The sequence below is a fragment of the Anser cygnoides genome, chromosome 9 (genome assembly GCF_040182565.1).
Source record: "Anser cygnoides isolate HZ-2024a breed goose chromosome 9, Taihu_goose_T2T_genome, whole genome shotgun sequence".
NCBI classification, from domain to species: Eukaryota; Metazoa; Chordata; class Aves; order Anseriformes; family Anatidae; genus Anser; species Anser cygnoides.
Window position 1 is genome coordinate 6,171,454 of NC_089881.1, and position 24,457 is coordinate 6,195,910.

The window sequence follows — 24,457 nt, forward strand, 5'->3', positions numbered from 1 at the left end:
CTGCATAGATATATCTAGATTATTAACTCTACCATGTCTGACGCTGAGTACATTAACTAAATGCCTCTTGAATACTGACAGGCACGGTGCATCAACTATCTTGCTAGGAATCCTGTTCCAGTATTTGACCATGTCCCCAGTAAATACATTTTTCCTAATGTCTAGTCTGAACATAGCACAGCTCTGTGCAGTTCCTATGCAACCTGACCTCGGTTACCAGGTAAGGGTTCGAAGCCTCCTTCGCCAAAGAAGGCTTTATCAGAGGGATTTTATACCAGATTTATTAGACAATAATACAATCAGGGGAAAAAGGGGGGGGGGGGGGGGGGGGGGGGGAAGGGTACTTTAATGCTTCCAACAACTAAATTAAAAATGCAAGTCAAAAACATTTGCTTCACTGCATTTTAAGTGTAAATAATAAAAAAATCACTTTGGTCAAGCAAACTACTTTCAAGTTAACTACTCATGTTTTTGAAATTGTCTCTTCAAACCATTTGCTTTTCTTTATGAAAAGTCAGAGTAAAGTCTGTCAAGATCTGTCTTCGCTTCTGACAGTGCTGGGTTAATTTAACCCCAAATAGACTTTCACAAAATTAACCCAGTGGCTGACAAGTTTCTATGCATGAAAAGTAAAATCAAGGTTGCTGAAGTGGGAATAGAGTCAATTTCAGTCACTGGCTCCTGAGGAGAGGGAATAATAGAAGCCGAAAGATCAATTAAATTGTTTCTTGAATGAGTGTTTAAAAATATTTCACCTCTAGAGAGAAGCAGCTTCAAAAATTGGTGTGGGATGTGGAGCTTTTTGTTGCTTGGTTATTAGATAGAATCCCAAGCAGGTCAATAGTAAATGCAAGTCACTTCCACTTAGCACTGTAATATGCAAGAAATGATTAATTAATTTGGCCAGTTTCTAGAAGAGAAGCACCCATTTCAAAAACACATGAGGCTTGATAAATGTATTAACCATCCTTCTGGTAACAGGACTGAGTAATCGTGGAAACTGAACTGCATAATTGGCCTAGCTCCATCAGAGCACATTAGATCACAATATGGCAACACTATTTTGGACATAGAAGTTTCAATCTAATTCTGCCAGTCTGGCATCTTTTCAGAAACTGTTTATGGTACAAATCTCTAAAGAAATTATAAAGGTACCAAAATCTCTAGAAGATCCAGTTCTTTATGCTTTCATTTTGGACATTTGATGAAACATATCCAGTCTCTTGCTTCACTGATATATTTCCAGTAACTTGCCTAATATAACAAAAATCCTTTGAATGCAAGAACTTCTGCACATAACCTCTTTACTTGTCACAAGTTTCCTGTGTCAGTACATTATAATGGAGAGGAAACAAGATTCTTTTCTCATATAAGAGTATAATGTCAGTCATCTAAAATAGGGTTATCTCCCTTGGCATTTACTAATTACATTGAAAATTCCCTAGACTATTTGATCACACCACAATCACTGTTTCTTATGACATTCAGATAATTGAGGTTGCGCTGTATCTTATATTGCCAAAATGGGATAAACTCATTTATTTTTCTAACTAGGAACCCTTTCTCACTAGCTAAGTACATTACCATAGGCCAGATTGTACTGGTTCAGGACAAAAATGTAAGGTTTTGCTAAGTATACTCAATCTTACAGAAAGAACAACGAAGCTGTTGAAAGCTAGAGAATATCTTCAGAAAAATGTCTTCTCTAGGATGCTACTGCAGCACTGCAACAAATTACCTATATTGGCCAGGGAAGTTCTATCCTTGGAAGTCTTCCAGACTCTGGCAGGCAAAGCTACAACTAGAGGTCTGGAGACCCTTGCTTTCAGTGGGAGTCTAGACTAGATGGCCTCTCCAAACATCTCTTATGAACAGTATTTCTGCAATCTTTACTTCAATGAGCTATTGCTATGATTGTTCTGATTCAATTAGTGCATAAAAGCTCCAATTTAAGGAAGCAACTAAGAACATGTGAGGGGATGGGTTAAAATCTAATGGATTAAAACTCTAAGTGTTCTCCTGAAATAGGGCCCCTGCACCCAGACAGTAATGACTTCGGTATCACCTATGAGGAGAAAAAAAAGTGACAGTAGGGAACCAAATATTGAAGTAGGTCACAACCTAAAGGAAAGTGAAAAGAGGATACAAGATTTAAATAATCTAAGCATCACACACAAAAACACAAATAATAATAATAATAAAACACTACAAGCTGTAGAGAGAAGAGCACAAACCACAAATGAGGAGGATAGTGAGATAGGAATGTGTAGGAAAGGATATAGAAGTAACTTCCAACAACAGGAACAGATACCCTCACTAGAGGCAAAAGAAATTCTAGGAAAGTTGATAAAGGATATATTTGAACTACAACTGCTGTGCTGTTGGCACAGGCAGCAGAGGCAGAGTTCACAGGGGCTAACTATCAGGCTGTCTAGCTAGCTTCTTCAACAGCTTTTGCAGAAATTTTCACTGCTGTGGCTACATTGCTAGCAGTGTCTTAACTAAGTAGTTTAAGACCCATTCAGATGTCTGCACAAGGCTGCTGTAAAAACCACCCCTCAGAGAGCTGGAAACAGCAAGTGAGCTGAAGTTGCCATTTACTTCTTGACTGCACAGTAAATAAAGCACAAAAGAACAAAAGGAAAGACAAAAATGGGAAAGCTGTTTCAAAGCTGTTTCATTTATGACTAAAATAGTCCTGTCTTCAAACAGAAAGGCTCTATGGTGAAAATTCTAGTCTGCCACTTCTCACACCCATGGGAGGGATGCTTCCCCAAAGGGAGGCATCTCCAACATCTTGAACAAGACCAACCATTTCAGCTTTTTTTTTTTCCTCCTGCCTACCAAAGGCTTTCCTACTAGAATGCTCAGAAGGCTTTTTTTTTTTTTGGCATTGCTCCACCCCCAGATTTCAACCTCCATATGCTGTTCCCCTTTCATAACAGGGAAAGAAATCTGACTCTGATTTCTGTGAACCAAATCCAGATTTACAGCTACACATATGTAGCTATGAAGTAAAAGCCTCAGTTCACTTTCAAAGCTTCTGAGTAGTCCACACTGGAATCTGTACAATGCATTATTTGCAAGTTCTCCTCTTTATGTGCCAGTCACAAAACAGTACTGTTCAATCTTTTAAGGATGGTAGACAGAGGACAGAACATAAAGAACAGAGAATCCTCTTAGGACAAAGACTCATAAACTGACTCCTGTTCTCAGGCTGACAAAGCAGACTTCAGCCAGGTGGCTTCAAGTTTTTATGTTTCAGTCGGTAGGAAATTCTGTTTAGTATACACAACTAAGGTGCAGAATTACCAGGTGTGGCTCACAACTTAGCCAAAGATGTCATTTTGTTCTGACACTTTTCTCAATAATTTTCCCATGTTGCCTGGATGTATGCCCACTCTTTTTTGTTGCTTTGTTCTATAGGCATAATTTTGCATATTTGAGAGAACAAAAAAAAACAAAACACTGTTCTACTGAAACTACCCAAAGATCACTTTTTGGATGTAGAAATACAGACATTCTAAGTCTCAAGACTACTTTGACCCTTACTTGATTGAAAGCAACATCTGTTTTCCAGGTTTCCAGCTGCGCTCAGCTAGCCAGAGGTAGCCAATTGCAGACATGTGTGACATTTCCTCAGCACATTGTGTTGACACACAGACATGCACCTTATTAGAACAATGGGCAGCAAAACTTCTCAACACCTTTAAGTCTCAAGTAGTTTCATCCCAGCGAAGTCAAATACTTGTCAGTGGCCTTTTTTTTTTTTGACGACCCTTCCCGTTGGAGATGTACTGAACTCCTAAAAAGCAATCTCTCACTAATCTCTATTTCAGAGCTGTATATTCAGAGACCTACATTCAGTAAAGCTGGCATAAATTAACCCCTACACACCAGAAGAACAAGGGAGGTCCCATATGAATGCACTCAGTGAATCATGCATTATCAATCCATTGCAATCAGATTGTTTTATTATTTTCCATCACAGACTGAGTAGATATCCAGTACAACAGGAATCCAAGAGTACACACAATAACATTCATTCTATAGCTGCAGAGAAACTACATGCACAAAAAAATTAGCTTAGAATTTCAAACCTGCAGTTCTGTAGAATTTGAAGGAAAATAACATTAAAATGCAATAGAGACAGTTCTGAGGCTCCTAATAATAAGTGATTTTAAGATCAATACACTAACTTTAACAGGTTACTGAAATGGAGGTTTCTGAATAGAACAAATGTGTAAACAGCATCCTTTTTAGGAACAGCCATTTGATAGCCCCTTCTGGGACATGAGATACTCTTAAGCAAGCCACAGAATGTGTAGTGGCAACAGCCTAATTCTGTACTGAAAGAGAACTAAGAGTGTGACTGCTTTAAGATTAACGACATATGAGACTCAATTCCCCTTACTCCGTCTCTCTGTTGCTGCAGCTCTTGAGAAAGCAGGAGGAGGTAGTAGACTTCTATGGCTGTGATGGTTGGATACTCAGACCCATTGCTGAGAATACCATTCTGATTTAGCTTACCCTGGAGCCAGCAGCATCATTTCAGTTTACACTGCCTGAAATTCATTGTCGGACACAAAGCCTGATTACTCTAGTTCTGCATCAGGTAACAATCCACTGTTTGTCCTGGAATATCACTTTCTGCCACTATTCATCCTCTACATTTGGTGGTAAAACTGGTGGCTCTTTTCCCTGCTTTAGGCCTGTCCACCTCAATTATCTGGTTACCCTGGCTAATGTTTTCCTGAACAATCTACTCCTTCCATAATACGTAAACCAAGAGGCAAATCAGTCTTGACCAAGTTTCATATATGGAAAGACTGAGAAAGGATTTATATGCTTTATGTCTAGAATTGCATGCCAACATGGCAAATACGTTGGCAGAATTTGAAGACTTCCTTTTTTCTTGACAGTGCAACTAAGGAAAACAGGTAAAACCATCAGTTGCACTAATTCAAAGAAAAGTTGCCAGTACAGGCAACTAATTTCTGTTTATTTAGATCAACTGTATGCTACTTCTACATAATGACTGATTCGGACACTTCTTTTAAACGGTCGCTGGTACTCTAGCACCAGATAGGTAGAATAGAACTGGATAAACAGTTCTTGTACTTATACTGTGTTCACATCTAGTAGGGTCTGTAAAATACACCTTGAAACTGAAAAACAAAGAAAAATGGCTTAGGCAGACTTCGCAAATTTTGGGCCTGAAATTAAATCTATGTTCTACGCATAATAAACATTTACAGCGCTAGATACACATTGCAATTATTATAGGTAATTAAGGCAGAAAATATGAAGTTTTCTTGTAGTTCTCAAAAATAAATACATTCAGGCGGGTAACATTTCCAAGTTTGGGATAGCTATAGCTTTCATGTTACAAGAAAAATGATAGCTTTCAAAATCATATAAAGAAAAAAAATCCTTGTTTGTATTATGTACCTCACCTTTGATTACTGAACTAAAACAAATGTTTTAAATTGACCTTCCATTTGAGCAATTATTCTGCTTGCTTACTTTCCCCATTTACTGAGGAAGTGAAAATAAACTAGCCATTTATACATTTGTTTAGACTTCCAAATGAGTTTCATTTTCTGGTTTTAATACAGTGTTTGGGTTATATGCACCACTAGGGAATACTTGTTTAAAAATTCATTTTAACTGGCATTTTTATATCCTGGGAGTTGGATAGGAAAATCTGTGTTAGTCTTCAATTAAACAAAACTGTTCCGTGGTTTATAATATTAACATTCAATATCAAGTCTAGTCTGATATTGTCCATTTAAATTTCACTGTCTAACCTGTTTATAAAGCATCGCGCAGATAATGAAAAGAAGAACCTGCTCGCTTTGTCTTCATTACCAAGGACATCAGCAGTGGAATCAATGGACATCACGCAATGGATTCAGAGGAACAGAAATTTAAAGTAAAAATAGTCTTCCATTTTTGTGCTCAGCAGCATCCAGAAAATGCTGTTCACAGGTGGAGCGGAATCATGTTATATTCTTTTCCCTCCTTGCAGCAGTGTTCAAAAACAAGCTTTGTGGGGCAAAGGCACGGGGTATAAGTAAGGACATTTTTGACCCTCTCAAGGACTTCTTAATAGACCCCCAGGAAAAACTGCTAACATTTTTTATTTTGATTTGTTTATGTGAGTAGCTATGCTGTGTGTGTGTTCCAATGCATTATTGAGATATGCTCTAGTTAGAGATGAGACTTGAATTTAATTCTGAAAGAGAAGTTTGTTCAATGACATTTTCTTCCTGATAATACAGTAATGTACAGGGGCTCCAGAGTGAAAGCAGTACCACTAAATGATAGGCCTCATATTGCTTCAAAACAATCATGTGAAGAAACCTAATACCCTGTGCTAAGGAACAGTAAATGAGCACTGCTCACAGAGAGCAATGAACAATCACAGGAAATGGTAGTAATTGCAACAGTGATCTTCGCATGTTAGCCCTCTAACCATTGCCAAGTTAATTATGAGCATCAATTTATTTACTCCCACAGGCAGCTGTGGGAGAGGCAGCCTAGGAAAAATAAGTTTTGTAAACAGCCATGGGCAATAAAGAGTAGCAGGGTGCAGGCAGAAGAAGGTTATATCATCAAAATCTGAAAGATGTCCAAAATTTGCTCATGTTTATTTTAAAATATTGAGGATATGCCAGGATATTCAACTGCACCAAGACAATACCCCATGGAGGGCCAGGTTCTGAGATTCAGAAACTGGTGTGATGGCAATGGGAGCAAAGTTGAACAGGGTTTCCCATTTCATTCTTTACACCATGTGTATTATGCCCTGCCTCTGGTTTCTTTTATCAAAGAAGGCATGAAACCCTGCTGTAAGAGGAAGTGGGGAAAGTTCAAAACTAACAGCAGCAAAGCAAGCTAGTTCACAACAGGAAAGTAGGTATCAGTCAGGAAACAAAATGCTACTAAGAACACATTTATCTACTATTCTCTTCTCTGCCAACATGTATCCTAGAAATATAAAGACCTCTCAAGGTGCATGTGAGTAAAACAGTGTAAACTGTTGTGAGAACATACATACTCCCCAGAGGCCTCCTGTAAACACGTACACTACAAATATTCATGACTCTTCTCTAACATTCTTGCAAACAACAGTTGACATGAATATTTGTAGAGATCAAAGGAAAGACACAATGAAAAGACTGAAAATGTATTTACTAAATCTGGCAAATAAGCATATTTTCCTGAAGTATTTAGCAGCTTCTGTTTGTGAAATTCATTCATTCATACCTTGCAAAGTGCTTTTGAGACAACAATAGAAAATAATATGCATTTCTAGGATACCTGTGCTATATAGACGGATACTGTCTACCATGTTTGTTATCACAGATATGAGCACAGAGTGGGAGAATAACTCATTGAGAGCAGTCCTGTAGAGAAGGACTTGGGGGTTCTGGTTGATGAAAAGCTCAACATGAGTCAGCAGCATGGGCTTGCAGGCCAGAAGGCCAACTGCGTCCTGGGCTGCATCACCAGAGGAGTGGCCAGCAGGGTGAGAGAGGGGATTGTCCCCCTCTACTCTGCCCTTGTGAGGCCCCACTTGGAGTCCTGAGTCCAGCTCTGGGGTCCCCACCACAAGAAGGAGATGGACCTGTTAGAGTGGGTCCAGAGGAGGGTCATCATATCTACTATGAAGTTGATCAGAGGGCTAGAGCACCTCTCCTATGAAGAAAGCTGAGAGAGTCAGGGATGTTCAGCCTGGAGAAGAGAACACTCCATGGAGACTTCATTGCAGTCTTTCAATACTTAAAAGGGGCTTATAAAAAAGATGGAAAGCAACTTTTTCCTCAGGCAGACAACAGTAGACAAGGGGGGAATGGCTTTAAACTAAAACAGAGGAGACTTAGATTAGATGTTAGGAAGAAATTTATCCCTCAGAGCTTGGTGAGGCTCTGTAACAAGCTTCCCAGAGAAGCTGTGGATGCCCCATCCCTGGAGGTGTTCGAGGCCAGGCTGGATGAGGCCCTGGGCAACCTGGTCTAGAGTAAGGTGTCCCTGCCCGTGGCAGGGGGGTTGGAACTAGGTGATCTTTAAGGACCCTTCCAACCCAAACCATTCTATGGTTCTATACTGTAAGCTTACTCAGACAAAAATCATAAACAATACGTTCAGTCATCCATACCAGTCATTTGCTTATTCAGTGTAAATGAACCTGAAATTTTTGGAGATTGAAGAACTTAAAACTATTGCCTAAACAATTTATTACTTAGAACTACATTATCTTTATCCAAAAGATCGCCTTTATTTTTTTCTTCTTGAGGTTGTATCTAAAAACAACTAAAATTCCTAATGAAAGACTACAAAATCCATCATCTCATTCTTTCTTGTAGTTTTCTTCAGGAGAACAGTCTTTCAATTTATAAAGCCTGCTTTCTAGGACAACCCTCTCAATTATGCTGGGGAATTTCTCATGAAGTATTCAGTTACCAGACAGAAAGTATCTGCTATCACATGCAGAACTTTGGACTACGACTGTAAACCACTACGAAATTACTCTTTATTGTTGGTTGGGATTCATGTTTCCACTGGATTCTTTGATTGTACTACATGCATTCGTATACAAATATGTAATACCAAGTTAAGCTTAAATAGAACTTATTATTTCCTCATACATGTCAGTTTTCAAAACTGGGTTAGGCTATTCTGTAAAATAGAGCTAGATTGTAATTTTAATCCAGAACAAGTGATCTGATTTCCAGAAGTGCTGTGTACCTCAGCTCCTACTGACTTTGAAGGTCAAACTGTTGAAAAATAATTCAAATATGGATTTGAACAGTCACTATGAAGAATCTAGATTTCCGATTACTTGTTTCTGTTATTATACGTTCTGTCATTATTATATAGCTAGTATTATTTATTCTAAGTATTTATTTATTCTTTGAGATATATATATATATATATTTTTTTTTTAAATCCCTCACAAACACTCTGCTGTTCATGAAATTCAATAGTATTTTTTGCTGTTGAGCCAGTAAGACATGGAAAAGGTTTTCCACACAGGCTTGTGATTGCTATCTCAACTTACTCATTACTATCCCAGTGCTTGCAGGTATTTCCACATCATCCTAGATCTTCCCATAAACTGTATTTGAAACACGAGGAAAAAGTAGTCTTTTGTAACCGTGAATTCTTAATATTGATATAGTCAAGAGATATTAACTATTCAACATGTCAAATAGGTTTTACTTTTCGTTATGTTTATGTCTATCCTTTGAACTGATGATTCAACCTAAAGCTGGGCAAATACTGTTGGGTATTTTTCACAAATCTTCCCACAAGGTTTTTTTTTTTTGATTCTTCTCTTTCCTGCTAATGTGCTTTCTTCAGGCCTATCATTTCTGCTTTCTAAAAAAAAAAAAAATGCTTTCCAAAAAAATGAAATCAGTTTCACAAACACAGATGTAAACAACAGCATAAGTTGTGATCTGTGGTCTCTATATACAAATTATTTTCCTTTGACCCAGACATATTTATGAAAAAATGGCTGACACACAGCAAACAACCCCGAGAACTAAAAGCAGGAGCTAAAGTTATTGCTTGCTGCCCCTGGTTGTAACAGGCCCTTCTAAATCTTGCGAACATGCACAGAAGAGACCTTCTGAGACACATTGATCAGATGTCATCATCCAAGTAAGAAAAAGCAGCAGCACCATGTAGTTCCTCTGAATAATAATTATCCCCCAAACAGTTCAAATTTTGACCGGAAAGTACTCAAAACTGATTTCAGTCAGTCTAGGGAATTTATGAGATTCTTGAAATACTTATAATCTGAACATACTTCAGGTGAAAGGGAAAGAGATAAAAATCATTGAGATATCTGCTGAGTAATATCACAGTCGATGGCTTGCATCTATTTTGTGAGGTGAGAAAAACATCATTTGCTAGTCACAGCTTGGCAGCGTTTGTTGAATTAACCAATCTTTCCCCTCAAAATACTGCACATTTCCTGCCTCTCATCAAATATTTTCCTGTTGTTGTTCTGGCACTTCTGCACACTGGGTCAGGGAACAGGTATTTTTCCCTGACTGCACATCAATTTTGATTCCTAATGCATTATCTGGACAATTACTTGCATCCAACAGCTGAAAGTGCTCTAAACAAGTGTCAGAATCAGAGTGGAAATGCTTTAACACATTTGAACAAATCAAAGGATTGTGTGATCTAATCACACTAATCCAAACACTGAAAAATTGTTAAAAACTTTAGCCAGTTGTAAAGCTGTTTTAGACAGCTAAAAAAAAAGTTCTCTAGTAATAAATCCACAGGCTAGAATTTATTAGAGAAAGGCTTAACAGAGTCAAGTACTCTCAAAGTCCTTTAAAAATCCAAGCCTAAAAACAGAATTTCCATCACTTTACATGTGGGAAAATAAGTTGCAATACATCAATACATTGAAGTCAACGAAGCTATACTATGTTAAAACTGCAAGAACAGAACTAACCCCACAATACCCCATTAACATTCCCATTTTACAGGAAAATTTAGATTAGGAAACCTTTCCCCTAATGTCAAGCTGGTACTGTGCAGTTAAGACCTCACCATTTGCCAACACCACCTTCCCCCCCTCCCCCCCCCCCCAATCCTACCCCCACAGACTAACCCATCAGTTCTAAATTATTTCCCAATTTCAAATATATTTATTTCCATTTAAATCTCCCACTAATCTATTCAGTATAAATTCTATAGCAATTTGGAGAGTCTGGAGCCATCTGGAAACAAGTGGGTTCTCTCAATTATTGAGCCACAACAACATGCATCACTCTTGAGAATGAAATCTTTAGTCCATAACCACCTCTTCCCTGAATCTATATGAATCTCAATATTCTGAAATGGCCAAAGCAAAGTAGGACAAAAGGAATGGCACATACATACATAAATCCATGCCCTTCAGTAGGTTCCAAAACAAGGCAATAACAGAACCAGGTAAATCCAGATGGTTCTTTACGAAAAGAATGTCAACTCCACAAACCTTTAACATTATTTTGTTTTATAAATTGATTCTTCAAGAAATGTTCATTATCTATTTCTGATTGACAAGCAAGCAATAACAATTTCTTGTGACAGGGCAAAGAAACCATGGCCTATAATCACAAGAACATTTTTAGCCAGGACCTGTGCCCTAATGAAATAGCTTTCTAGAGATTAAGAATGTCTTTTTTTCAAACCAGCACTAGAGCCTGCAGATAGAAAACAGGAATAAAATGAGGAAAAATCCCTCTTAATCTTGGAGTACAAGTTCTCCTCAAAGTTTCAGCTAGAGTCACAGATTCTCCCCAAAACACTCAGGGTACAGTACGATTTACAGCTGAGCATTTGTATACTATGCTGACTGCTCATCTCTTTGAAGGTTCTGCTGTAAGAATTTCTTAGTTGCTCCAAGAAAGCAACCAACTACTCCCATATAGTTTACTCTAAAGAGTTATCATTCTACAGCATTTTCTCTTATACTTCATTGTTGAAGTAATTTGACATAGATCCTGAAGTATTGCAGTTGCATCCCAATCCTTTACTTCTTTGATAACAATTATAACAGAGAAAGACATTTCCATGCATCACAACAGCTTCTGGTGACTACTTCCAGAGACATCTGGCGTAAACAGGATCCTACATGTCATAACCTCCAAAGTCTATGTAAATGCTCCAGTAGACAAGAGCAGGCAAAAACCAGAGCAATTACATAACCTGAACAGTGTGAGAGATAACATTACTGTGGCACTTCAGAGTTCCTGGTCTGTTCAAAGGTCAGCTAGAACTGAGGAACATTTCCACATAAATAAATAAATAAATAAAAACATTACTTACAGAGAGCAAACCCTCTTGCAGTATATGTATACACCCAACATAGCTAAACTCATACTTGGCAAACAAAGGAAGAGAATGAGCTAGCTTTAATGTAGCCTTGTAAACATCTTACGCTAGATCAGAGTTCCACTAAATGGTTTCATTAAAATCCAGCTCATTGCCATTTTCCAAAGAAAATATTACAGAATTCGTGAAACCCAAATTCACGTTCTTCAATAAGATGCATTTTTCTAGCCTGTTCCATATAGTGAATGACACATACACAAATTATTTTAAATAACAAAAATAAATGCAGCTTCATCCATTGCTGCTAATTTGTGTTTGGTCATTCATAGTATGCATCTATAATATTGGTATTATTGATAATATGCTCTATAGACTAAATTTCAGTCAGAGCTGTGTTTGCTACGCTGGTAAAAACAGAAATATATTTCAACCAATAGAGTTAAATCAAACTCTAAGTATCCTGCTACATGTCAGTAACAGCCATTTGGAGCTCAAAATACTATGAAGAACAATGCCATTTATACATGTATAGAAAACCATAGGGGGACTATAAAAAATACTAAACAGCCATATGTACATTGAGCATTATTTGTTGGGAACAGGTTAGGTAGCAGATAATTATTACAGCTGCTGAACTAGAAATGAGAATTAGCCCTTTCTTTCAGAGGAAAGGAACAGTAAATCTTTTTGGACTGTAAACATTTAAGGAATTTGTTTGCATCTCAATATTGCTCCATTCCATCTGCCAAGTGGGAAGCTGGAACCACTTTAATTCTATGATTATGTTCAAGTGCCGAAGTATTTGGGTATAGTTAGCTTAAAAATGAATAAATAAGCTGTAGGATAAACTTCCCAAACTTCTTTTTCTACTGGAGATTGTGTAATAGAAGGGAAATGAATCTATGTTTTCTTGGAATAGAAGTTCTTACATATTTTATTTTTGAGAAGAATCACTGTTATCCAAATTCCAGCTCTCTAAACTAGTGGAGTGATAGAATATGCCAGTAGCAGCCTTTTTGCTTGCTGAAGCTACAAGCTCTCTGGAGAGCTGGAGAGACAGATAATATGGAAAAAAAAGTTTAGGAGATCATAACAATCCCTGAAAGTAGAACAGAAACGTATTAGTATCTTCTTATCAGCTCCAGTTTTGGGCTGGAGTTTGAAACATTAATCTAAGTATTCTTTCACTATAAGAACAGAAGAGGCACAAGAAAAATAAAAAATACCAATATTTTGATCAAACTACTGAATAAACACTACAGAAGAGATGTAGGTTTATTATGACAATTTAACTGTTCCTACCAGCTCAGAGGCACAATATTTATGTGAAGACTGACCTATTCACATTTTATATCAAACAAATTCTTACCTTTTTACCAGTTCAGATTTCCTGAGATATAAATATGCATATAAATAAGAACTGTCCTCTTTACAAAGACTGTCAGCTGATTGAACAACATAATTACTGGCAACTTTCCCATTTCAGATTATTCATTTAATACCCCAGTACACAGTTTACATTAATTTCATTTTTTGTTTTCCTACCCTTTTATACTTTTATGGAATCCTCTCAGGAGACGCTCTAGCCCTATTGTGTACTGTTGTACTCCAGCTGCAAAAGGGCTGGGATTGGGGCCAGCGTATGTGAATACTTGAAGGGTCACAGGGTCAGGAGAAATTGGCTGCTTCTGCTCTTTCACTCTCCTCCGAGAAACTGCTCCACACCTCATCACTGAGAAATACACCTCCCACGATTGCTTTTCTCTAATGCAACCAAAACACACTAGTAGAGAGTGTGAGGTACTGGAAGGCTGAGGTCACATTCCAATCAAGCAGATGTTGAAAAGGAAAAAATTACCTTTACCAACACTTAGAGAAAGTAAAATCATTTCTATTCAAATTGCCTCTAAAGATGCGCTTCATAATCATTGAGTAAAGTCTGTACAAAAGCTATGTCACAGTGCTCAAACATAACAGAAAATATTTCTTGAGTGTACATTTATAATGGTGCTAGTTTATTTTTATGTTTAGCAGTTTAGAACTAACAATCCCAGAAAGTGAATTCCTTGATTTAATCATGCGAAATGCATAACAGTGAAAGCCGTGGAAATTTCCTCGCTTTCTCTTGTCACTGTGTCTCAATGTTGGGGAAGCAGGTTTTCAGTTAGTCTCCCGCCCTTCAATCCTATGCCTTCATTGTGATATTTCTTCAGATATGATCCACTAGCATTTATGCTGGTAGTTTCTTCCTTACATAATGGGATAGGATCCCCAGATTTATTCATTTAGGCTCATCAGTAATCTGAGCAGATTTATATCCAGTGATATAAACATATGCATGTGGATCTATCTATTCTCCTCTTTAGTACAGATTCACTTACCTCTTGCTGGGTTAAGCAATGTGACACCTCTCATCTGGAACACTTGGAGGAGTATTTATATTATTTCCATTGGGTCATTTTGTTGGCGTTTGCCAGCATTTAAATGGATGAATGACATATCCAAAACACATTTCTCTTACATGCTGGATCTCATCAACACTGGAACATACACAGTACTTTCAGGTGAGTTCACACTACTGACTTCTTAATTTTAGAAATCTCTCTATATGAAGTCACTGGAAACTTTCTTCCCTATTTGTGTGTAGGTATGTCACTAGTATTTAACAGTCAATACAAAGCCTACCTTTTCCTGGACTTCCATCCGAGGGGCACAAGATAATATTCGTAAAAGTAGTACTTCTTAGAAGTAGGATTGGCTTTTTGTCTGTTTACTTGTTGTTTTTTTTTTTTTTTTTTTGATTTCTGTTTTTCCAGCAGTTTGGCTTATTAAAGACTGAAGCTGGTAGGTTTGGGTGCATGTTTCTTAACATTGTATCAAATGGAGTTGGATGCTAAGTTTATAAATACGTATATTTTAAAATCAATAAATGGAAATATTTAACATTCTCTGACATAATGCCTGTGTATATTTGAAACCACAGACAGAGACAGTTTCTTAGGTAAAAGCTTGGCTGTCAGGTAGACTAAATGTTCACAGACTGGTCAAAATTTAATAGAAATTCCCCTACTCACAGCTTCCTGCTCACAAAATGACAAGAATACTACAGTAATAAAAATACATTAGTTTGTAAACAATATAATACACAAGGTAGGCAACATGCCAAATCCATTTCCGGGACTCAAAGAACAAAAATGCTCTTGGAGGGTTGATGACCTCCTCGACCTGCTTCCAGATTAATTCTTCTTCTGAGCTACCTGGCTCCAGCCACCATCTGGGCTTGCTCTCACAATCACTGCAGAAATTGTTTCTCAGTTGATTATCAACAGTTCTCAACTAGCAGTTGCCAATGCCCAGATGTACCAGTGGCAATCCCTATGCATTTTAGCACAAAATCACCCTTTTGACTTTAACTGGGACTGAAGCTTATTCATGCTTCACAGCTGTTGCAGTGTGGTAGATAAAGGAGCAACCACATTGGCTACACCAGTTCAGACATCAGCATAGTCATTTCTAGTTGCAAAATAGTGACAAAATTTTGTGTTAGAAAGTGGCACTTAAAATTGCAAATAGCTGTTCTCACCTGCACATGTGTTCCCGTTGTCAGTGACAGGATAGTAGCGCTAGTGAGACCAGTAGACCAGTTTTCTATTATGATAATACCAAATGTTAATCCCTAAGATAGAAATCAAGAAAAGAATTTCAAAGTTTCTGCTGCTTTGATGATATTAATTTGAGAAGATATAACAGGAAGATCCAAGTACATCAACTGAAATTATTACCCATTTAAGTAAATCATGGAAAAATAAAGTACTCTCTCCTACACTGCTCTGGTCAAAGTACACTAAAAACTGTTTGCTGACTGTATGTGATTTAGGTTTACTTAAATCGCATCTCTATGCAGGAGTTTCAGGCTTTATAACTACTTTTTTCTTCCTATCAGCCTTTAAAGGTATCTTCTGAAAAGACAATTTCTACTATAGTTTATACCAGTTTAGTTTAACTATTCCCCATCATTTTGAAATAATTCAGCAAAGAAATGATATAAAACCCCATTGGAAAATATATATCTTTTAAGCAGCTTAATTTTTTATCACTTAAAAAGAGGGTAATATAAGTTACTATATGAAAAAAACTAATTAGAAAAGCAGACACAATCTATCCTCTCTATATTTCTGGCAAGTTGGCAACAGCTCAAGAGTGATCAGAGACTGGCCTATTTCTCAAGGACCTCAGGAGATTATAATACTTTAAATCATAATCTTAGGAAAATGCCTAAAGCATTTTTTAAAATTATCTTCCTTTAAAAAAAAAAAGTTCTGCTCTCCAAATTGGCTGACAGCCAGAGATACTGTAAACAATTGTTTAAGGAAAGCTTGAGACACCCTACATTGACAGAGACTCATGCAAATCTGAACTTCTGCCAGAAGAAACATACTTTATCTGTGAGAGGGAAAAAAATTGGAATAAGTTGTTCATGAGCAAAAATAAAGCAGCACAACTGCTCAATGGTACGTTGGGGGGGGGGGGGGGGGGGGGGGGGGAGGGCAGGGAGAAGAAGAGCTTAACAGCTTTCCAGATTTCCCATAACCATAAGAAGATTGGAAAAAGTTCTTAAGAAGGCTGAAGAGACAACTTTACAATGTTGTGCATACAATGATCATGTTTTCCTCTTCACAAGGGGAGAAACTAAGACAGGAAACATCAACCCAAACCATCACATTCTCCGTTCAGCAGTACAGCTTGTTTGTAATCGTGTGTTATGCATCTATAAATGTTATATAGGTGGCTGGAGCATGAGTCAAGTAGCAAGGACTGGGATTTAAGGTGCCTCCATCCTCAGTATCTCCACTTGCTCTGATTTCATAGAACCACAGAATGGCTTGGGTTGGAAGGGACCTTAAAGATCACCTAGTTCCAACCCCCTGCCATAGGCAGGGATGCCACCCACTAGACCAGGCTGCCCAGGGCCCCATCCAATCTCGTCTTGAACACCTATGGAGATGATTCTGGTGATTAGGGATTGGTCCTAAATTTAAGTAGCATTTTTAAGGATTTACCCTCTTCAGTTCAGCTCCTACACTGAGAAGGAACTATAAGAGCCAAGTTTTGCCAATAACTAAGCAGCAAAAACATTTTCCATCCTATCATGAGAATTCAAGCCAAATGGTGTACCTTGACCTCGTATGTAAGACCTACACTCTACTACGTGTTTGGCAACCAAGTAATTTATGAAATCTGGACCTCAACTCCTATGTGTGTTAGTGCCCCCTGTAACAGAAACAGACTTGAAAACATTTATCCTCACAATAGCTTTGTGAGAATAAATAGATTAAAGGCCACTCATGGTTACCACAAGGTTCTATCATGGAGTCTTGAGATGTTCTTCTTTTGGGACATTTTATCTTAATTTCCTTTGGTTTTGTTATTACTACTTCTTTTAGCATACAAGTTTTAGCATGAGACTACCCATGTAACCCACTGGACATTAAAACAATTTTAACAACTCAGAAGTAGCTAGTTTACCCTTTTGTGTCAATGTCTAAGTACTTTTAATTAAAGCATGACTGATAAATGTGAATATTCATTACTAGTTCTGTTAATGTTAAAATCATAATGTATATACTTCTTGGTTTGTGTTATAAATACACATTCTTTGCATACCTCGTTTCCACTATGTGTGGTAGGCAAGTATTTTGAAGTAGATTAACACAATTCTGGTATCCCTTCTTGTCTTCAGTGTGCAATTGCACAGTAGAAACAGATACAAGAAATTGGGAGGGGGCGGAGTAAACTTCTCTATTGTGTTGCCCTTCAATGATCTTTAGTGATGTTAATATGTTTCAGATTATGCATTAGGTTAAAAGTACAAAAAGAAAACAGGCACATATATCTTTACATTACTTCAAAATCTCTTTGTTCAAATCCCTGTGTCCACTGAGGAAACTTCAGATTTCCTGTTGGGGAAGTGCAATACTGGAGGATGTAGCTACATTGTTGTAAACATTATAGTGTCTATGCTAAAAGGAAGGAAAACAGGATTCATTTTTATCCATTAACACTACTCATTTTATACACAGCTCATTTTATAACTACAGGACAAATTAGAGATAAAGCACACAAAGTAGCCCTCCAAATAATTATATTTCTATATAGTTGTTCAATTGCATATCATTTTAGTTTCTGATTATTTTTAAAAATCAGTAAAATAATGTCATCCTGTCAGTTTGTAAGAGCTAATAAAAAATAAACATTAGACATACTATGTAAAAAGTCAGTCCTAGAAAATAGTAGTTTTGAGATACTGGAAATAAATAGTCAAGATATTTTCCTTCTGTTGTGTATCAGTGACACTAATTGCAAAGTTCTTTGGAAATAGTAATAATAAGAAAATCTTGCAGAGGAGTTTATTTTAGCCCTTTCTTTGTTGAAAGGAAGAAAGTTTATCATCTTTATTCTGACTGTTATTGTCCAAGCTGATAAACCAGCCAAGTGAGTAATGTTTTTCCTTAAGCCCTTATTTGTTTTATGTTCACATTTCATGGATTAGTATCACCATAGTTTAAGTAACAACAATCAGAACTTATTATAATAAACATTTTGCCAAGCTGTTTAAGCTGAAAGTCTGAGACCGTTAAAAAGCTAGAGAAAACAAAACCCTCTCCTCAAATATTCTCCTCCTACCCCCAGCAGAACATTACTAGGTGTGACTGTAGTTAATAGTTTCAATACTATTTTGTTTTAATATCCACACATTTTTGCTATTCCCATGACATGCAAAACTAAACCTTTCTGTACATCTGAGTACATAAGCCAGTTAAACATGACTGTTCAGTCTTCCTTCAAAGGAGGGAAACGATGTACCTCTCAGAATACTGTGGGGCCTCATTCAAATACCTTGATGAACTGTTGATGACCAACGACAACCCTCTTGATTTCAGTCAGACACAGGTCATTAAGCTTGTGAAGAACCATCTCCTCAAAATCATTTCTAATCATTCTGGCCAAGAGTCATATGGTAAACTAAAAGGCCATGAAGATGTACACAGAGTGCATTTTCCTTGGTCAGTCCTCCAAATAGAAATTCTTAGCTCAGCCACTGACATACAACTGTTTTCATAAAAACTGTGAACATAGTTTTTAACCAAAACATCGTGTAAAACATTGACGTGTTAATCTCAAATAAAAAAGCTTCATATTTTGGGGCATATAAGCACGGTAAGAGTGGAAAATCAGAGGTGACAATTACAACCAACCCTAGTTTCTTTGTTAGACAGAATTCTGGTTAAATGAACTATATGGAAGTTGTATTTATTGTGCCTGGCATAGTAAGGTTTAGTACAGCAGGTCTGTGTTATAAATGTGCATTTAATTGAAAATTGAGGTAGGTAATTAAAAATCTTCTGGATTGCTTTCTTTGGTACAAATCTGTAGACATCCAAACCTATAGAACTATTCAGTGACTCAGGGGCACTTGAATTTAAATTTGTCTTGTTTTTCTGGAAGGATCTTACGCATTAGTATTGTTTCAGACAAACTACAAGAAAAGTGAAGTATTTTTACTTATTTCTCAAACACATCGTATATAAGCAACTATAGCTGTCTCAAACACACCTTTACTTGACAACTTCACAGAACCAGAGCTGGATGCAACTGTTCTGCATTGCCGCTGTTCTTTAGAAGATGAATCCATTCCAGAATAGGTGATACTGCTCTTTCTCCTCTATGCACCATTAACTAAAGTCTATCACAAGAGGGAAAATTTTAGATAAACTGTAGTGACTTTTTTTTTTTTTTAATTAAAATAATTAATTCAACCTTTGAATAACAAAAATAAAATGTCACTGAGCTACATGAATAAGGGGACTTGCCAACCCCCAGAAGATATCCAATGACAAATAGTTTGAAAGTTTGATTTTCTGAATCCTTCAATATGTAGGAGGTTTGATCCATACATCTACTGGACTCTTAAGCATGATCCACAGCAGCTTCATTACTGTGTCATGAGACCTATAAAAGCCAACTGTGTCAGTTAGCAAGGTAGATTGCTATCACACCTCGAGCTGCCACAGGACAAAAGCTCATCACTAACTCAGTTCATCACTAACTACAGCTGATCAAATGATCCACTGCAAACTGCCTATTGAACATAGCATGAGATATCTATGAACTAATAACAATTTGATTGAAGTGCTGACACCGCAGCAAGAGGGGATTTATTGGTTTCTGGCTGATTCATTCAAGCAGTAGAATGTTCTGCCAATTTGGATGATGAAGTCAGGCAGGGCTTTAGAAGCTTTTCAGTTGTGTCTTTGCGTGCAGCTGGGGTAACATGCTATATACACTGCCTATTAATGCTCTGCAATCTTAACCATGATTCTTTGCCTTGATTTCATTATATAAATAGAGGTAACACCTGAATACAAACAAAGAGACGAGAATTTAAGTAAAAGAACATAATTTATACATTCTTTTCTATGAAGAAAACCAAAGTTAAATTATCCTGAAGTTTGTTCAATTTAATTATTTAAAAATACTGGTATGGAGAAAGAAAACAACACAAAGGGACAATTCTATATGAACAAACATAACTGAACTAAAGTAACAATAACTGGCCAGCTCAGGATCTGGCTAAGCATAACATGCCACACGAAGTCATGCTATCCCATCTCTACCTCTGCTTCCAGACAATCAGACAACTATACCCCTGGGAGAGTCTTGCCCAACACGAAAGATGCTGACACAAACATACTATTTATAATTCAGGTAGGCAATATACTTTGAGATTCTTATTTGGCAACACATGAAAGGTAGCTTGTTGAATACTGTAGGCTTAAGAAAGCAAAACATGCTCTCAGACTTCAGTTTTGCTAGATTTTAGTTGTGGCATAGACTATAGGAAAACACACAGCAAACAAAGACAAACGTTTTTCGAAAGAATGATTTAGACTACTTTCAAATATAACAAAAACATAACCAATAGGGGGAAAAAGCAGCAGGCACAGTGATTACAGTAATAACAGCACAGTAATTTTTCAGCCTTAATACAACTGAAAAGTTTCATATGTGCATTTCTCCTAAAACAACTGTATTTATAGCTGTGACTGTCAGTCAAAGCCAATATTATTTTTCCTTTGACCTTAAAGCTTAAGTTTTTATTTACACCTGTATCTACAAGAACACAAGTGCTTCAGTCTATAACACAGCTTTCCTTAGCTGATACACATAAAAGAACATAAAGTACTTTTCATTACATAAGTTGCTGTACATCAGGAAGATCACAGGCAGCCAAACACCTGATACGATAATTCCAAATTTAGAGTCCCTTGTTCATATGGAAGTACTAGTTAAATTAGTAGTTACACGACTAATAAATGATAACTCTACTAAGGGTTAAATTACCTCACTTTGTGTGAACACTGCCAGAAGTGTTTGGATTTGTGTCATGCCCCTAAGTGCCTCAGGATTTTAATCAACCAGCAAGTATCTACTTCACTAAGAAAGTATAGCTCATCTCAGTTTTTATCTGTGAGGTTTCATTACTGAATCTCAAAGTCAGGCCAGTGGAACAACTGCTGAGGAAACTGGATACCTCAGGAGAAACTCAGTTATGCACTTCATCAGTAAAGACACACAGAAGACCGCTGTAGAGGTGGTGGCCCACAAGACTTAAAAAGGTGCATTGCTTCCTGACTGATTTCTTGACATTGCAAAGCACCTCAAAATAAAATATTAGTTGATTAAGGCAATTTAAATCTTGGAAATTAATAAACATGCACACAAAAAAATAGATGATAATCACACTCAGTGAGACACTGAGATCAGTAATACTATGCTAAGAATATGATTTGAGCTGGAGGCAAGCGTTCACAGGCCAAACTTAGCATGTTACTTTATACCAGCTTAAATTCAGAGACTGTGACGGTGGCAATCATTGCCTTGCACATCTATTACATACCCTTAGTGTTTTTTCTTAAATCACAAATTCACAGGTGTACATGTCCTTTCAGCTTTGCTTATTAATTTTAGACCTTAAAAAATTTACAAAGAAAGCAATAGGGAAAACTTCAGGCTTTTTGAATTTTGCCATCATATAAAAAAAGGAAAAAAGGAACAAAGGAACAAGTGGACAGGTCTCCCAGGAAACCACACATGCTGATTTACTGATGAAATCAAAAGTGTATCCTTTAGGAAGTGAACAGTTTTCTCTTGAAAAGATAGAATATTCTCTACTGTCATATATAATCAATATCATTTGTGAAAAAGATTGATAACACACTAGGCAGAAATAGAATATAGTTTTAAAGCTAAATCAAAAAAGGTATAAATATAAAGTGCATGAATAGCCAACTAAATATACAATATATTTTGTTCAAGAAACATGACATTCAATTGAAAAAATCTTATTAATTCTTTTTGTTTTTCCTTTTTTTTTAAAAAAAGTATTACAGAAAGGGGAATAGTTGAAGGGTAGGGACGTGATATCTTTTCTTTAGCATTCTTGCAATACTGTATCTGTAATACTGAATTATGATTTATAAAACTTACTATAATAAAGAGTGGCAAAGAAGAAAAATAGATAATGCTCTTGGTCAGGCTAAGTATTTTGCGTGCGTATGCTCTGAAAGCTTTCGTTTCATTTCTTTTCTGATTTTAGTTAGTATTGGAAATACTAACTAAACACATTAGAGAATAGCTAAAGAAGGCCACCTCACCCACTCCCAGGGAGCATATAGGAAAGAGCAGTACCAATTCACACATCCTTGAAGCCACGGGCATTTCCACTATTATACCCTCCAGAAGACTAAGCAATACTGATGTGAGCAAGGTGAGGTGCCAGTGAGGTAACTGAGTAAACACAGGAAGCTAAACTTAAGAATTCCAATTTAGATCAGGTAAAATTTACCTATTTTAATTTAAAGTGCATTGTTCATTATGACTACTATTTTTTTTTTTTTTTTTTAAGTTTACAGTTGCTGAAGTTTCAGGGTTGGTGTTATACAAACTTTTTTCATTTGTGAACCTCAAAAGAGGGTAAGCAATACAGTGTTCATTTTCAAAAGATAAATTCAAATAATTTAAGATGAAGCTTGGAAACATCACTAGCTCTGAAGCTTTCAACCAGGCTTCACCTGTTGATTTCAACTTGCACAACAGGTTATGTTCTGCAGGGAGACTGCTGTCCTCCACACTTCTGAGTATCACTGTGGAGGAAAGCCAAGTGTTCAACCCATAATCCCCTATTTTGAACAAAAATGTACCGTTTCTCTATATGAACTTTCAAGGCAGAAATGCATTCCTCTCTCTCTGCTCTGTAAAGCTTATCTTCCAATTCTCAGTGCGTGCTGCTAGACAACCCTGCTCACAGACACTGGGGAAGAAGAATAGATGTTTGCGTGTGGGATATGTTGGCATTTCCATTTATTCTTATTTTGCCATTACATTTGCATATCTTTTGCTGGAATTAAATTATGCACCCCTACCCTCCTCCCCAGTAATGCTTACTTATATCTGTATTAATATCACTTCTGGCACCTTCTCTAAGCAGCAAATTTAGGATCTCATTTTTACTATTGCCCAAAGCGCAGTCTTCATCCATTCACCCTTTGGGCAGGCAGACTGGTTCCTGGAGTCATGCTGTCACACGTACAGAATAAACCCTGGTGTCCTTCAAAAGAAATCTGGGTTGCCACGTTTCCCTCTTCAGTCTCAGAGAAGAGGTAATCAACATATGGATGACTTGTGCAAAGCAGGAAAAGGATTTCCTGAGTGTTCTCCGCACTAGGAAACCTATTCCAGACAAAGAAAGCCTTAGCTCACATAAACACTACTAGAAGCTGACATGAGTATATTTTAGAGGTTGTTCATATATCCTACTAGTTCTGTATAATTTCCTAGCATTTTGGTTGACAACTCCTAGCAGATGATCTGACAAAATTTAAGAAAGCTATGAGATGAAAATGCAGAAGTCTGATGCAAGTGGAGGAAGCAGTAATGTAATTCCAGAGCTTTCACCAACATTTTATGAATGACAGCATGTTTTGTTAGAGTGGATTGCAAAATTAATTAATAATGCTGTATAACTAATAATTAATCTCTCTCAGATTTGGCATAGTATTACTCAAAGAAAAAGATGACTTTGGGGACTGAAAATATAGGTCACAAAAGTATGCTAAGGACATGATTTAGGGAGCTCTTCTAGGATTTCCATCCTCTGACTTGAACAGTGCCATCAAATCATTGAATATTTTTTTTTTTCTTTATAAAGATGTAGACTACACTAGCTTCAATAGTCTTTTGCTGATGACTTCCTCCCTCTTAACTCAATTCGACATCTTTGAAAAGATATAGCATAATGTGTTCCTTGTCTTTTTGGCCTTGATTTTTTTTTTTCCCCAATGAAGTCATTGGCAAAATTCCCACTGAGCAGAATAGTGAGGATCAAGCCTTTATTCCCCATTATTAAGACTGTCACATTTAACATCACCATCCTTTTCTCTCATCATCTGCCACTAATTATTTGGGGACAATAACTGTTCTTTTTCCATAAAGAAAGCTACTGCTTGTATGTTTGCATCTTTGGTGACATAAAAAATGAAAAACTACA

At 36.9% G+C, this 24,457-nt stretch overlaps 1 protein-coding gene across 10 annotated transcripts in view; it reads right to left on the reverse strand.

Moving 5' to 3' along the window:
• The window catches only part of LOC106040346 (uncharacterized), a 596,086-nt gene that overhangs the window by 166,581 nt on the left and 405,048 nt on the right, over positions 1-24,457 (reverse strand). The window contains exon 2 of one of the 10 annotated variants that reach the window (XM_067002025.1): positions 15,434-15,526. The exons of the other annotated variants lie outside the window; for them this stretch is intronic. The gene's annotated coding sequence lies outside the window, so the exon portion shown is untranslated. The remainder of the gene's footprint in view (positions 1-15,433; positions 15,527-24,457) is intronic. 10 annotated transcript variants of the gene reach the window in all.